The following is a 17,130-nucleotide window of genomic DNA, read 5'->3' as shown; positions in this document are numbered from 1 at the left end:
GGTACCCAACTAATACCTCCAGCAGCTGAGAAAACCCCAGTGTTTGGAACGAAGCTCCCCTGTCTGGTGGCAGAGTCCTTCTGTGGCAAAAAGCCCAAAAGTCAAGTAATTGAGTGGCAACATGACCAGGCAAAGGAAGCAAACCAAGCAAAGCAATCCAACATTAGACTCCTATTTTAGGGACAAAAAGGAGCACAGTATGGAACAGGAGGAAGACAGTGAAGTCAGAACTCCTGCACCAAAAGCTTCCAAGAAAAATACGAGCTGGTTACAGGCCACAGAGGACCTTAAGAAGCAGATAATAGAAGTGGAGGAAAAATTGGGAAGAGAAATGAGAATGATGCAAGAAAATTACGAAATGAGAGTCAACAGCCTGACTGAGGAAAATAATACCTTAAAAAATAGACTAACTCAAATGGCAAAAGAGGCTCAAAAAGGCAATGAGGAGAAGAATGCCTTAAAAAGTCAAATTTGCCAGATGGAAAAAGAATCTCATAAGCTCACTGAGAAGAATCATTGCTTCAGAATTAGACTGGAGCAAATGGAAGCTGATGACTTTATGAGAAATCAAGATGCTGTTAAACAGAAGAAAACAAATGAAATAATAAAAGGCAATGTGAAATATCTCATTGGAAAAACCACTGACCTGGAAAATAGATCCGGGAGAGATAATTTAAAAATTATTGGACTACCTGAAAGCCATGATCAAAGTAAGAACCTAGAAATCATCCTCCAGGAAGTTCTCAAAGAAAACTACCCTGATGTTTTAGAACCAGAGGGCAAAAGAGAGTTTGAAAGAATCCACCGATCACCTCCTGAAAAAGATCCCAAAAAGAAAACTCCTAGGATTATTAAAGCCAGGTTCCAGAATTCCCAAATTAAGGAGAGAATATTACAAGCAGCCAGGAAGAAACAATTTGAATATTGTGGAAACACAATCAAGTTAACTCAGGATCTGGCAGCTTCTACACTGAGGGATCGAGGGGTTGGAATATGATATACTGGAGGTCAAAGGAGCTGGGATTAAAACCAAGAATCACCTACCCAGCAAAACTGAGTATCATGTTTCAGGGGAAAATATGGTCATTCAGTGGAATAGAGGATTTTCAAGCATTCTTGCTGAAAAAAACCAGAGTTGAATAGAAAATTTGACATTCAGATACAAGAAGCATGGGAAGGTAAACAGGGAAAAGAAATCATAAGGAACTTATTAAAGTTGAGCTATTAACATTCTTACATGGAAAAATGATAATTGTAACTGATGAAACTTTTCTCAGTATGAAAATAGTTGAAGGGAATAGAAATATATATATATATATACACATACACACACACATATATATATGTCTATATCGGAAGGTATATGGGCGTATGAATACATATGTGAATGTGTGTATATATGTTTACAGGTATACATAGATAGAGGGCACAGGACCAATTTAATAGGAAGGATGATACTTAAAAGGTGAAATTAAGAGGTGAGAGAGGAATATAATGAGAGGAGATGGGGAGAGATGGAATGGGGTAAACTATTTCATATAGAAGAGGCAAGGGAAAGTGGTTACAATGGAGGGGAAGAATAGGAAGGTAAAAGGGAATGGGTCAACCTTATTCTCATTGAATTTGGCTCAGGGAGAGAATGAAAAACTCACTAAATAGGGTATCTCACCCTACAGGAGAGTAGGGGGGAAGGGGATGAGAGGGGGGATAATGGAAGGGAGGGCAGGCTGGGGGGGAGGGAAGTTGGAAGCACCCAGTTGTGAAAAGGGAGGGGATCAAAGTAGAGAATAGAATAAGTGGGAGGAGGGAAAGGAGGGAGGGAAATATAGTCAGTCTTTTTACAATGTATCTACTGTGTTAATGTTTTGCATTAGCTACACATGTACAACCTATACTGAACTGCTTCTCTTCCCAGTAAGGGTGGGTGACAATGGAGGAAGGAAATGAATCAATTAAAATCAAATTGAAAATATAATATATGCTATGATTAATACTATTTTACATGTAATTAGGAAATAAGATATACAGGCACTGGGGCATAGAGATCCACCATGCCCTACTGAAAAAGTCGAAGGGGGTATGGAAGAAGATATGGGAGAGAGCAGATTGGAGGAGGGGATATCCTGTAGGACTGCTATTTTAGGGCGGTGGGTAGGGGAAAATCGGGGCAAAAACTTGTAACTCAAAATCTGCAGAAATGAATGATGTAAATAAGAAGTTAATAAAGCATTTGAAAAATGAAGAACAAATGTCAAAAATAACAAAGAAAACAAAAATAACAAATAAAGAAAAATGTGAAGAAATGAAGCCTACCAGTACCATATTTCAAACTATACTATAAAGTAGTAAATCATCAAACAATCTGGTACTGGCTAAGAAACAGAATGGTGGATCTGTAGAATAGATTAGGTACACAATACACAGTAGTAAAAAGACCACAGTAATCTAGTATTTGAAATAGCCCCAAAATCCAAGGTATGGGAAAAAGAACTCATTATTTGGCAAAAATTGCTGGGAAAACTAGAAAACACTATGGGAGAAATTAAGCACAGACCAATATGTCACACCTTAGACTAAGATAAGGTCAGCAAGAAAGGTCAGTCTCACTGGGGTGAGAGGGGAGTGTAGTCCAATGCAGGCTATGCTCAGTAAGCCAGCAGCAGGTCTTGTGTGCAACTGAATTAGGCACAGTTTTCTAGGTTTCAGTTCACAAATGGTGAATGGAATGAATAATTGGTCAAAAGGAGACTACAAGGGATTCTTTGTCAATACTCAGAACAGGATTTTGTTGCATTGCCCAAAGAATGTTCTGGGTTGCAATCCCAGGGCTAGGAGGAGCACTAGCAGGAGAAGGGACCTGAATTAAAGTTCCAGGGTGAAAAAGAGTGTTTGTGATCACAAACAGAGCAGAGCACAGGTAAAGAGGGCAATGACTAAACCACACCTTAAAAGAACTGAGAACTTGCAGACACTCTTCTCCCCACCAGAACTTGCTCTGAAAATAGCCACATGAAAAACCTGAAGTTTGAGACCCTCCTCCCCAGGAGCAAAGTCCAATTTTAACATAAAGTTCAAAGTCAAGAAATAAGATGAGAAAATGAGCAAAAAAAGAAAAAAAAAGAACCTGACCATAGAAAGTTATTGTGGTAACAGGGAAGATCAAAACACAAGCTAAGAAGAAGACAAAGAAATCAAAGTAGTTACATGCAAAACCTCAAAGAAAAATGTGAATTGATCTCGGGCCCTGGAAGAGCTCAAAAAAGATTTTAAAAATCAAATAAGAGAGGTAAAGGAAATGACAATTATGCAAGAAAATATTGGGGGTGGGAGAGTCAACAGTTTGTAAAGGTAACACAAAAAATACTGAAGAAAATAACAACTTAAAAAACAGTATAGGTAAAAAGTAAAAGAGGCACAAAAATCTATTGAAGAGAAGAACTCCTTAAAAAGTTGTTGTTGTTCACTCATGTCTGAATCTTATGACCCCATTTGGGATTTCCTTGGCAGAGATGCTGGTGTGGTTTGCAGTTTCCTTCTCCAACTTATTTTACAGATAAGGAAGTGGGGGAAAAAAGAGTTATGTGAATTACCCAGGGTCACACAGCTAGTAAGTATCTGAGGCCAGATTTGAACTCATGAAAATGAGTCTTCCTGACTCTAAGCCCAGAACTCCATCCACTGTGCCACCTAGCTGACCAAATGAATAAAGAAGGATCGAAAGTTCAATGAAGAGAATAATTTCTTACAAATTAAACTTGGGGAGGCAGCTATATGGCATAGTGAATACAACATTGGCCCTGGAGTCAGGAGGACCTGAGTTCAAACTCAGTCTCAGACACTTGACACTTACTAGCTGTGTGACCTTGGGCAAATCATTTAACCCCAACTGTCTTGCCTTCCCTTTCCAAAAAACAAAACAAAACAAAAAAAAAATAAAATTGAGAAAGTGGAAGCTAGAGACATCAAGAAACAATAAAACAAAGTCAAAAGAATGGGATAAAAAAAGAAAATGTGAGATATCTCATTGAAAAAATAACTAACCTGGAAAATACACCAAGAAAAAATCATTTATGAAGTATTAGACTAACAAATCCATGATCATAAGAAGAACCTAGATATCATATTTCAAGAAATTATCAAGGAAAATAGCCCTGATATCCTAGACTAAAAAAAAATGTCAAAAAATCTGCATATAAGAAAAAATTAAAATAAAAAATTTTGAAAAGAAACACATTTAACTAAACTAAGGAACAGGAGGGCAAGGGGATATGAGAGGAGCAATATGAGGGAGTGTTGTTGAGGGAGGAATTAGTCTTAAGCAAACTAAAAATGTGCAAAAATATTTACAGCAGCTCTTTTTGCAGTGGTACAAAATTGAAAACAGAAGAGCTATCCATCAATTAAGGAGGGGGTAAACTAGTTGTGGTATATAAATGTAAGGCAATATTACTGTGCTATAAAAAATGATGAATTATAAAAATGAACTGATACAGAATAAAGTGAGAAGAACCAGGAGAGCAATTTATGCAATGCAACCACAGTGTAAAGAAAAACAAACAATGAAAGACTTAGGAAAGCTGGTCAATGTAATGACCAGCCAGAGGATTCATGATAAAATCTTTTACTTCCCTCTTCTTGATAGAGAGATGAAGTAATCAGAGTACAAGATGAAAATACTGGGGGGAGGGAGAGGGAACCTGAACCAATGAAGAGATTTATTTTACTTGACTATATGTTTGTAACAGAGATTTTGTTTTTCTTTCTTCATCAGGTGGGGAATGGGTGTAGGAGGATGAATAAGTAGATTTTACTTAGTGAAAAAAAAATTAAATTTATTAAAAAAAAAAAGACCATGAACTCCCATTGAATTGACATTTCCAGGCAAAAGAATGACAATGAACCATCTATCATCTGTGTGTGAATAATAACACTTTTCTCCAGGAACTGCTAGAGAAGTAACATCTAGATAAAACGTTCTGAACAGTTAAAAGGAAAGAATGTTTGTTGTATTGAATTGATTATTTTTATTTTTCTCCATTGTGTATTTCTATCAGTAATGACGTCAAAGGACTCTTTACACTGTGAGGAGGTAGGATTTGATGATCTCAATGGTCCTTTGAGAATTATAAGATTCTATTTGTAGTGAGATATAATTAGAATGATACCATCACTTCATTATGCCTTTAATCATAAAGTTGGTTAGCTTTAGCAGCTCTGGGTTTTTGAAGAAGTATCCGAGGCAGAGCCTGAGTATTAATCATGAGTCTGTCTGAACTTCATACTTGAGACTTCCCTTCTGCCTTTAGGACACATCTTCTCAGAGCACTATAGGGAATAAAGGCCAACCTTCATCCTGATGTATGTTAATTGGCCTATCCTAAGGACTAAACTTAGCATGCACAGATTCTTCTGTGACAGTGCCAAAGACTTCGTAAAGAAACTGACTGACAATACAACTGCAGATAATCACCCCACGGGGAAACACACCACACAAGTCTTCCTTTAATGCCCATCAGGGCCCTGCTAACAGGAGTCTTAAGTAGATGTCTCAGAATGATTGACATGGCAGCATGCAATCTAAATCAATATAGAGGAAAGAGCAATGGCTAATCTATTTTCAGAACTTGCAACCTTTCCCCATCTTCCAAAAAAAAAAAAAAAGTAAAATTGAATGGAAATCTCTAGAAAACAATGCAAAGTTACTGCCTCTTATTGCTACCTGATAAAGGGACACCCCACTGACAATGAACAAATGGCCATTGGCTCAGAAATACACAATGGAAAAAAATAAAAACAAACAATTCTGTTCAATACAACAAATGTTCTTTCCTTTTAACTGTTCAGAATCTTTTATCTAGAAGTACTTCACAAGCATTTCCTGGAGAAAAGTGTTACTATTTGCACACAGAAACTAAGGCAGAACAAAATCAAATGACTAGTCCAAAGTAGGTAATATACTAAGAAACACACCATACTGCTCCTATGCTTCTCTCTCCCTTCACCAGCATTATACCATACTAATAGTTAGCTCCATACCATTTGACAACTAGTTATATATTTTCTTATATTCCTTAACTGTGTTGCACATGTGGGGAGTGGCTCCCAACTAGGCTATTCTACAAAACATTTATACTCAAAGTTATTGGTTTGCTGCCAGGGTGCCAAATTGAGCATCTTTATCTTGGTTTTGGTTAGGAAAACCTCAGAATTCCCAATGACCTTCTCATAGAGCTATGATTAGAATTAAATACACGCCAAAAGGAAGAACCAGTAACAGCCACTCTTATCATGGCCATTAGACATTTCTAAGGCATAAGATCTGCAATCCACTTCCTATACAATTATTAATTAGGCCTATATCTGTGAGATCAGGCAAGATAAAATGCTAAAAAGAAACTGTCTCTTTATTGAATGAGGTAAGGCAAACATCCAAGAAATACAAGGAAAATAACAAACATTTTGGACCATACTATCGTCACAAAGGATGTGAAAAGATATCCTTTTTATTTTCTAACTTCTTGCTGAAACTAGTTTATTTGTAACCACTATAGTTTTCAAACTGACCTTTCCCTTTGTAAGGTGGCACCACTGCAATATATATTACTTAGTGAGCAAGTAGGTGGCATAGGTTATCTGAGTCAGTTTCCTAGAAAACTGATTTTAGAAAGAAAATCCATTCTTCACATGACTGGCAAAGTAATCTTCCTAAAAGAGTTCTGATTGTTCTTCCACTGTTCAAATATTCGCTACTAAATAAAATCCAAATTCCTTATTTTGTCAATAAAGGCCTTCCAAAACTACCCGCAAGCTATATTTACAGACTGATCTTATATTATATACTGTCATATTCTGGACTATAGCCCAAACTAAACTGTCACTATTTCATAAAAAAGTCCTATGCATTGGCACCTCTCGGCCTTTGCTCAAGTTATATACACTGTACCTGGAATGTTCTCCCCTTCCCCATTGTTTCCTCTGCTACTTCTTCCAAAGCACCTTCCTTGATCTCTGAAACTCTCTTTACTGGGAACACTTATTGTACTTTATTTGTAGCTTTCTCAGGCACTTAAAACATTCCATAGTAATTTGTCTACATGTCTTTCTTATCTTCCCTAGTGGATTATAAGGTCCATGATGTCAGGAATTACATTTGATTTCCCCTTACACCTCTAGCTCCTGCACAGAGCTCTTACCACAGTAGCCATCTAAAGAAGTTTGCTTAATGAATGAATGGTCATCCAATAAAATTCCTAAAACCTTCCTTTGGAAGGTCTCTCATAAACTTCCTGTTCTTATGCTGTTTATTAGAAATCACAAACCATCATGGCATCTACCAACAATTCAAGAAGCAAAACAATATGCCAACCTCATAACAAAAATCATCAAATCTGCTTTAAAATGAAAAGTCTTTTTAATTGGTATGATTTATATTTTAAAACTTTTTTAAAAGCTTTTAAAAATCACCAATATGCTTTAAAATTAAAAGCTTTCTTTGTACTTAGCATTATTTATATTTAAGACCCTTTAAAATTCTTCACCTAAAATTATAATTTTGTTTGGTTTGTAAAAATTATAATTTTGTTTGGTTGTAAAAATTATTCTTAAAGGAAGAATCTGAGCCACCATGTTCCTCTCCTTGTCCCTCCAGGTGGGGGCCTGCCAGTCTTGTTGCCCTCTGGGGGAGACAGATGAGATGCTTACACCAAACAGCTGTGCAAAGTGGAGCTGGAGGAGTCTTATTGGTGCAGATATTCCTGAAAATAACCCAGATACTCCATTTGATTTCATACTAGAAAACTACAAGAGGAAAGAGGCAATTGCAAAGAATTACCCAGAGGGACATAAAGCAACAGCTGCACTTCCACTACTGGACTTAATCCAAAGGCAGAATGGATGGTTGCCTATCTCTGCCATGTGAAAAAGGTTGCTGAAGTCTTACAAGTGCCTCCAAAGAGGTACTTTTTTTTTTTTTTTTTAGCAATTGGGGTTAAGTAACTTGCTCAAGGTTACGTAGCCAGTTATTTCTGGGTGTGGTGCTAAGTATCTGAGCCCGGATTTGATCCCCAGGTCATCCTGACACTGGAGCCGGTGCTCTTACTCGCTGAGCCACCTGGCCACCCCTAAGCAATTGGGGTTAAGTAACTTGCTCAAGGTTACACGGCCAGGTGTTTCTGGGTGGGTGCTAAGTGTCTGAGCCCAGATTCGATCCCCAGGTCATCCCGACACTGGACACTCTTACTCTCTGTGCTACCTGGCCACCCCAAGCAGCAACTTTTTATACAACGTTATGACAGAAAAACATTGGAAAGTATGGTTCCAGTCTGCGACACTACATTTTGTATACTTTGAGATTCTGACAGCATACTAGAGGTCATTCAGAAAAAGCTTGGTATTAAGGCTGCAGAAACTACAACTGACAAGCTTTTCACATTGATAGAAGTGGTATGTTTAGGTGCCTGTGTATATGCACCAATGGTTCAAATAAATGATAATTACTATAAATATCTGACACCTAAGAATATTGAAGAGATACTTGATGAGTTGAAAGCTGGCAATGTTCCAAAACCTGGACCAAGGAGTGGATGTTTCCCTTGTCAGCCATGTGGTGGTCTTATATCATAGACTGAGCCACCCAAAGGACCTGGTTTTTAGTGTGCAACCAGGCCTCTAAATAATTTGTTTGAATTTGTCTAAAAACCCCAAACAAACCTGTGAAAATATTTTTGATACATTTAAGATAAATTAAAACTAATCTCCCCACCTATGCAACCATTTAATATTGTATCTTCTGGTTTGTGTTTACCCCAGGGGTGACGAAGCCTTCACAGTCGTAAATACCAAGTAAAAGCCACAAAATATCCCCTTAAAACCTTTTGAGTGCTATGGTTAATAAGACATTATTACATAAGTTGTAGGTACAAATATTTTTCTCCAACTATATCCATTTCAGCTACATATTCAGTTCATATTTGACATGAAAAAGTATCTCATGACAACTATTAAGTATGGTTTTATCACATTTCAGTTTTTAAAATGGTATTTTGATGTTCCATTGCTATTATAATTACAATTAATTGAGTTAACATAAAAATTATTCTTAAGACACTCTATGGGAGCCGTGGGAGTAATAATAACATGCATGGCAATAGAAAAAGAAAGGATAAAACTGCTGAGCATCTCACTATCCATTTTTCTGTGGTGAGCCACAAAAGGGAAACACAATTCCCAGGGTGCATTTCTAACTTTCAAAAAAAAATCTAATCATATAACAGTCTGAACAAAAGTAAGCCATGCCCTTTTTAATGGAGAAAACTCTATACAATGAAGAACTTTCCTAGGGTTAAAGCTCAACCTGTATTTTTTTAGGAGTCAGTTATAGGTAGTTGGCCCCATGTCACACCCATTCCTATTAGAGAAAAGAAGTATAAAATGGGGAGACTGTGTGCTATCTATACATGGAGCCTTCTGGGTCACCTAGTCAGCAGAGTGTCAAAAGTGAGGTATTGTACTGGTCAATTACAGGCACTTGAATAGTGTCTGCCATTTGCTGAAGATGGTACAGATTTTCTAACAAAAGATGACTTCAGCATGTCATGCAAGTCTAAATCATAGTATTTGTCTAGAATTTCGTTTTTGGATATATTTGTTTACACAAAAGATGGACTGCTAAAACTATTTTAAAAGTAAACAGTCCAACTGAATAGTCTTAAAAGCATACACTACATTTCACTACATACACTTTTATTCAACTTGTATATTTTATAGAAAAAAAATGAGACTGTAAAATATGAAAAATTTAAGAAAAACAAGCTGAGTTCAAGTTATATTTTCATTTTGATGAATCATTCATTTCATTCAACAAACATGAGGTCTTCGGGTTTTGGCAGAATAGCTGAAATTTCCTATTTTATATGGCAACTAGAGCATAGCAGGATTCACACAGAAAGTTTTACATACTCCCAAGATCTATGTTTGTTCCTAGAAATGGAAGTAGGACACGAAGTAGCACTTTACTTGTTCAGGGGAATATCTACATAGAGAAAGGAAATCTTGACTATGAATTTCCCATCTTCCCAACTTTCGTTAGTAAAAATGTCATCCTTTAAAAAGTGAAAAAAAAAACAATAAAGAATTCTATACTGGATCTTATCCTCACCAACAGAAAGATCTGGTTGCTGGGGTGAAAATGATGGAAACCACTGGGGGATGGAGCCACTCCGTCACAAAAATTGTAATAGAGGAAATTTGGGCATAGTCTGACATATAAGAGAACAGATTTCAAAGGGTTCAAAGGAACACTAGGGAGGATTCTGTGGACTGAAATTCTATAGGCAAAGTTAGCTGAGAAGGGATGGGCAGATCTCACAAATCCAATGAGAAGGAAAAATAGAAGTTGTTTGAAGTGACTGCTGTAGATGCACAGAAATTCACCAACCAATTTGAAGATTTAGAGAAAAAATTGAGTACAGCAAGAGTAAGTAATAGAAAATGAATAGACATGCATGCACATGACTCTATAAGCCTTAGCAAGACATGCCTAAGTTCAGAAGGATCTGAGATTAGCAAGGAGAGCTAAAGACAAAAAAGTAGGCCAAAGAGGCTAAGTTACATGGAGGGGTGGGGGTGAGGGCAAAGATCAAAGATGGGATAGAACTGCTGCTCCAAAAGGATGGTAGATTTAACTGACAACAGAGAGAGGACAGAGCTTCTGTCTTATTTTACTTTTTCCATGGAAAGTGGCCTTGGAATTAGAAACAACAACAACAAAAATTACTAATAGGAAGCTGATGACCAAGATAAATAAGGAGACAGGAGAAGACTAAGCTGTCCTTGATGAATTCAAATCACCAGGCCCAGATGAATTACATCCTTGGGGATGCAGGAAATGGTAAACAGGTTGGGCGAACCACTATTCCTGCTATTTCAAAGGTAATGGGGGAGAGAAGAGATATCACAGGATTGCAGAAGAGCACCTATTGTCCTGACTTTCAGAAGTGCAAATGGAATGAAAAGGTGAAATGAGAAAAACTATAAGCCAGTGACCTTGACATGAATTCCTTGAAAAGTGCTATAATGGATTATTAAAGAGATGGTTAGTGAACATCTAGATAAAGAAGCAGTGATCACAAAAAGACAGCATGATTCCATGAAGAACAGTCCATGCCTCACCATCACCTCAAAATCCACATACCTAAAAATGAACTTGTTCTCTTTCATCCTGAACCTCCCTCTAACTTAATCTCTTTTTGTCAAAGGCATCCAAAAAAGTATCCTAGGACCACTGCCTTAAAGCTGTGTTTGACTTCCTCCACAGAACTGATGGGTTCTGCTGCTTCTACCTTAGCAATAACTCTAGCATTTATTCCTCCCCTACACACACACTTCTATTAATACTACTTGGGCATGGTTTCTCAATCTCATCCCATGGAAGCTATTATAAAATCTTCCTTATTAGTCATGCTGACTCTAGTCTATCCTTTCTCTAATCCATCCTGGTGTCTGGGTTATCCTCCTAACATAGACTTCTAACTCTGGCTATTTCCCAAGTTGCTGTCCTAAGCAGTCTTCTCTTCTGCCTCTATAATCCTTCCACAAACTAATCATACTTCAAAGCTTGGAGTATCACCTCTATGCAGACTTATACAGTTGTATATACCCAGCTTCAGTCTCTCTCATTAGCTTCAGTAGCCCACCAATTGTTTATTGGGCATTTCAAACTGGGTATGCCAGAGATATCTCAAATTCAATATATCCCAAACCAAATGTGTTATCTTTCCCCCCAAATCTTCCCACCTTCCAAAATTCCCCATTTCTGTCAACACTACCACCAGTCTCTTACAGTCTCAGATTCATAATCACAGTATAGTCTTGGACTCCTCACTCTCTCTCAACCCACATATCCAACCAGCCCCCAAACTTTGCCATTTCTACCATTTCAATATCTCTCACATCTCATCCCTTCTTTCCTCACACAGCTACTACCTTAGCTCAGGCCACCATCCCTTTCTCAAATAGATTATTGAAACAGTCTCCTAACTGATACCCCTGATTCACGTCTCTCCCCCTCTAGTCTATCCTATACACTGCAGCCAAAGTGAATGTCTTTGAGTGCAGATCTGACCAGATGAGTCTCCTATTCAATCAACTCTAGTTACTTCCAATTACCTCGATGATAAAAATATAAACTCCTCCAGTTTAGCTTTTAAAGCTCTACACAAATTGGCCCAACCTCATTAGGTATTATTCCAGCCAAACTGGACTTTGATTCCTAACATACAACACTCTACTTCCCATCTCTATGTCTTTGCATTGGCCATCCCACATGCCAGGATGCACTTCCCCCTTCCCTCGGCTTCACAGAGTTCCTTTAAGGTGTAACTTAAGCCCCATCTTCTATATGAAGCCTTTCTTGATTCCCATCACTGCAAGTGCCCTCTCAAAAACTTATATTTTAATACTTTGTGTATGTTTACATTTATTCATATCTATACATGGACTTGTCTCCCCCATTAGAATGTAAGCCCCTTGTAAGTTGGAATTGTTTTTTTCTCTGTATATATCCCTAGCACCAAGTACAGTGCCTGGCACATAGTAGATACTTAATAAATATTTGTTGATTGATCAATTACTTTATTATGATGATGTCATTCTAATAAAAACCCTTTCATGGCTCCCCCCTGTCTGAATGGATAAAATATTAATCCTGATTCCAACATTTAAGGCCTGTGACACTTTGGCTCTGACATACCTTGTCACCCTTGTCACATATTCCCCTTCTCATAGTTTATATTCCAGACAATCTGGATTATTCTCTAATTCTCCTTTTCATCCTTCCTTCTCCAATTTCCATTTCTCTGTTCATGCTATCTCCTGGACATTGGTTAGATTCAACTGCATTTCTCATACTTCTGAAGTCCTTTCTTTCCTCCAAAATCCAATTCATCTTCCAAGATAACAATGTTACTACCATGTAAAATTTAATATATACATTTAAAAAACAAACTGGGAATAACTGAAGTTAGGGGGTTCATAAAAAATTGTCTTTTTGTCCTTTGTACAATGAAATGACTGTGTTTCTTGGTTCTCAAAAAATTCATGATAAGACAGGTTTTTAAAAATTATACCTTAAAAAACTTTGGAAATGTACTTTTGAAAATACTGTATTTGTCTCTGGACATACAGAGATTTAATTCTATATTCAAAATAATCCCTTTCATTTTGGTTATATAAATAGTTGATTTTGGATACTTGCCAAAAAATTCAGAATTCTGCTTCAATGTTCATTGTTCATACTTCCTACTTCCTAAGGTTGAGAGGAAAGTACTTTATAAATCTTAACATGCTATACAGCTTTAAGTTCAATCAATCAACAAGTATTTTTTGCATTCCCTACCATGTGCCAGTCACTGTGCTAGACACTGGGGACACAAAAAGAGAAATGAAACAGCCCCTGGTCAACTACTATACATTTTATCAGGGGAGATATTTAAGCATATAAGCATATACAAAATAAGGGCAGGAAAGTGGTATAGTAGAAAGAGTACTGGATCTGGAGGCAGGAAGATCTGAGTTCAACTCTGTCCTCAGATATTTATTAACTGTGTGATCCTGGATAAGTCACTTAACCTTGATTGCCTCAGTTTCCTCATCATAAAAATGAGCTGGAGAAGGATATAGCAAAACATTCCAGTATCCTTGCCAAGAAAACACCAAATGGGGTCACAAAGAAGTCACAATTGAAACAACTGAACAACAAATATATAAATGCATTAAAAAAATAAGTAACAGATAATTATAGAGGTGGGGTACTACCGTGTTTCCCCGATAATAAGACCTATCCCGAAAATAAGCCCTCCCCTTACTGTGCAAGATTCCTCTAAAATAAGCCCTCCCCCGAAAATAAGCCCTATTGAGATTGCTACTGTAGTGAAGGTAATCCCCTGCGCTACACGCTACATTAGGGTACCCTCTGTATGCACTCCCCCCCCCCCGTGAAACGCACGCTGCGCTCCGAGCTGCATCCAATCAGAGCTGCAGCAGTGAGCGTGTCATCCTGTTCTTCCCCAGTGATTTGCTTATTGAATAAAGGTACATTTTTTTGTTCATATTTACCTGTTTATTAAAATTGCTGTCAATTGTTCATTAAAATAAGCCCTCCCCTGAAAATAAGCCCTCTGGTGTTTTTCTGTCCAAAAAATTTTAATAAGACAGTGTCTTATTATCGGGGAAACACGGTAATAGCTGGGGACTGGGAAAGGAAGAATGGATCAGGAAAGGCTTTATGTAAAAGGCAATGTTGAGCTGAGCTTCCTGGACTCTCTAAGACTCATCTTCCTGAGTTCAAATCTGGCCTCACACACTTCCTAGCTGTATGACCCTGGGCAAATCACAAAACCCTATTTGCTTCAGTTTCCTCATCTGTAAAATGAGCTGGAAAAGGAAATGACAAACCAATCCGGTATCTCTGCCAACAAAAACCCAAATGGGGTCACAAAGAGTCAGATACGACTGACAAAGGATTAACAACAATATTCAAATCTTAGCTATGTGATCATGGACAGGTAACTTCACCTCTTGTCTAAAACATGTAAAGGTTAGGCCAGCTGATTTCTAAGTTCCTTTCTATTGCCAATATTCCGTGCAATAATTTGTGATTTGTTACTATATCAGAATCAGTACTACTCTAAGTACCTATTAGCGCGATAGTACTAGTATAAGCATGATCTAGTCACATATTAGATCTTTAACAAATATCTGTCAGTTGAAATTGATCAAGATTAGTTCATTATGTAAAAATGCAAGTCTTACATTGTTGTCAGTTGATAACATAAAGGAGGTATACCAGTCTTTAACAAAATTATTTTCTACAACCCAACAACAAAGTATGAAGATATCCTTCAATCATTCTAATAGAATTAAATAGTGTTGGTCACTAGGGAAGGTAAGTAATGGACCCAGGAAAAATTTCTAATGATGGAATGCTAAAAGTCCCTGGGGGCCTTTAAAAAATGATATCTCTCAAGAAGGTAGTCAGCTCTGTATAAAGAGTTTACCCTTCACTTTTTCCCTTGTACCTCTTGGAAAGTACAGCAAGACAAAGAGATGATTTCTCCTCACCTCCTTAACCTTAACCCATTGACAATGGTTTCTCCCAGCAAAATCACATGTCAACAATAATCAAAGGCTAAGAACAGAGTTGAGTTGATTCAGCAAGAGTCAGTGTCTGGTGTCTGAAACTAGGATCCTGCTTGGGAAATGGCATGCCTCAGGGCTGAGCCATCTGCTGGTGTCAATATATGGGTTTCTATTCTTTCTAAAAGAGCGTATCAATACCCTAGACTGGGATGTCAGTTAAACCTGAGGCCGAATGCAGGGGTGTTTCAAAATGCAACTAAGATATTTAAAAAATCATATTTGGGAGGGAATGAAGGACAACACATCAGAATAGATTTCCTAGAGTAATTCTCTAAGGTCCAATAAATAAGCAACAAACAAGAGGATAATAATAAATTGAAAGGAAATTAAAAGTATATTGAAAGTGAGACATCTTTTTTCTGTTCTCATCTTTGGGGACAACTCTACTCTTCCCTTTAGAGAAAGTCTATCTTTTATTCAGTGTATGTTTAAAGTATTTTGACTCCTGTGAAACCGCAAGGATAGAATTCTAGAAATGAATTCACTTGATGGTTGTGGGAAATAAAGGGGATTCGCCAGAGTGATGTGTCATGAAAGAGCACCTAATCAAGTATACACTTTGATCAGACAATGGCCTTAGGCTACATCACTGATCTCTGCTTTATAAATGAGTCAAGAACTATAGCAATTTGGTGAGTAGTTGATTTTTTTAAAAGCAAGACAAACTTTGAAAAAGGAAAAGAACCCAAAAGATCTGGGAGCAGGTCAGTCAGTCAAAAAACATTTAAGTGCTTACTATGTGCCAGGCACTGTATTAAGTCTTGAGGATAAAAAGAAATAGAATAGTCACAATAATGACAAATTTTAAACTCCCAATCTCAAGGTATATGCAATCTAGTAAGAGAGACCAATGAATATCTAGGAATCTGAACTTTATTTATGGCTATGTGAGTGAAGAGAAAGGGGCATGTTGTGGATATAGAATTAATAAAATTTGGTAAAGGATTCAATATGTGGGTTGAGCGAGGGTGAAGAGTCAAGGATTACAACAAGGTTGAGATCCTGGATGACTAGGAAGATGATAGTGCCCTCAGTGGTGATGGAGAAATTCAGAAGGTAGGAAAGTCTGTGAGGCAGAGCTGAGTTCTGTTTTTGGATATGCTGAATTTGAGATACCTGTGAAACATCCAGTTCAAGATGTATAAAAGGCAAATAGCAATGGAAGACTGTAGCTCAGAGGAGAAACTAGGCCTGGATGTATAGATCTGAGAATCATCTGCAGAGAGATGACAAATGAAGTCATGTGATCTGGTGAAATCACCAAGGGAGCAAGCATAGAGTGACAAGGAGAACTTTTATATTTCTTTCTAACTTTTTTTCTGACTCAGTTTCCAGGTTTCAGCTTTAGGACCCAGTGATAGAAATCACAGTACTCTAGTGGGGATTTCTGGACCCTGATGTCATCAATATATTGAAACAGCTTAGAGGTGAAGGGAAACTTGGGGGGTGAGCTGCTTCTGCCCATTCTTAAACATCTTCTCTCTCCACAACCACCAGACCTATTTCTCTGGAAAGTCCTGCTAAACTAAACAAGTTCCCCCAAGGCACAAACATCAATAATCTGTAAATATGCCACTGAAAATGCTGGGCTACAGAGAGGTAAAGTAAGACTCAGGTAGATCGAGGTCTAATTTTGTTGTATGGTTAGCTTCTCAGTGTGCACCACACTATATCAGAGATCAGGGAAAATTAAGTGAGGAGAAACATTACAACGGCCCAGGGACACTTCTACCTAAATTTTGTGATTACATTTTAAGTGCTCTCTGTCACAGATATCATAAACTGATTAAATCATTTCATGCTGGACCCCTACTGACTATGCTAAGTGAAGAGAAAGGGCTATTAATAACTACCCATTTCTGACAGCTGCCCGGGGGCAATGCAGCCTTTTGCAGCAATAAAATGACTCCCCAGCTCACTTACTGAATGCTGAAT

General features: G+C 37.6%; 1 protein-coding gene and 1 pseudogene across 1 annotated transcript in view; one reads left to right on the top strand and one right to left on the bottom strand.

The window, feature by feature from the left end:
• CAMKMT (calmodulin-lysine N-methyltransferase) overlaps positions 1-17,130 on the bottom strand; it is a 536,206-nt gene that overhangs the window by 250,234 nt on the left and 268,842 nt on the right.
• On the top strand, positions 7,625-8,652 carry LOC138148920 (NADH dehydrogenase [ubiquinone] flavoprotein 2, mitochondrial-like; annotated as a pseudogene).

The sequence above is a fragment of the Petaurus breviceps genome, unplaced genomic scaffold (assembly GCF_028583685.1).
Source record: "Petaurus breviceps papuanus isolate PSGF00001 unplaced genomic scaffold, PetGlider_PUasm1.0 90842, whole genome shotgun sequence".
NCBI classification, from domain to species: domain Eukaryota; kingdom Metazoa; phylum Chordata; class Mammalia; order Diprotodontia; family Petauridae; genus Petaurus; species Petaurus breviceps.
The sequence above is the reverse complement of the archived record's forward strand: the minus strand, read 5'-3'. Positions and strand labels throughout refer to the sequence as shown.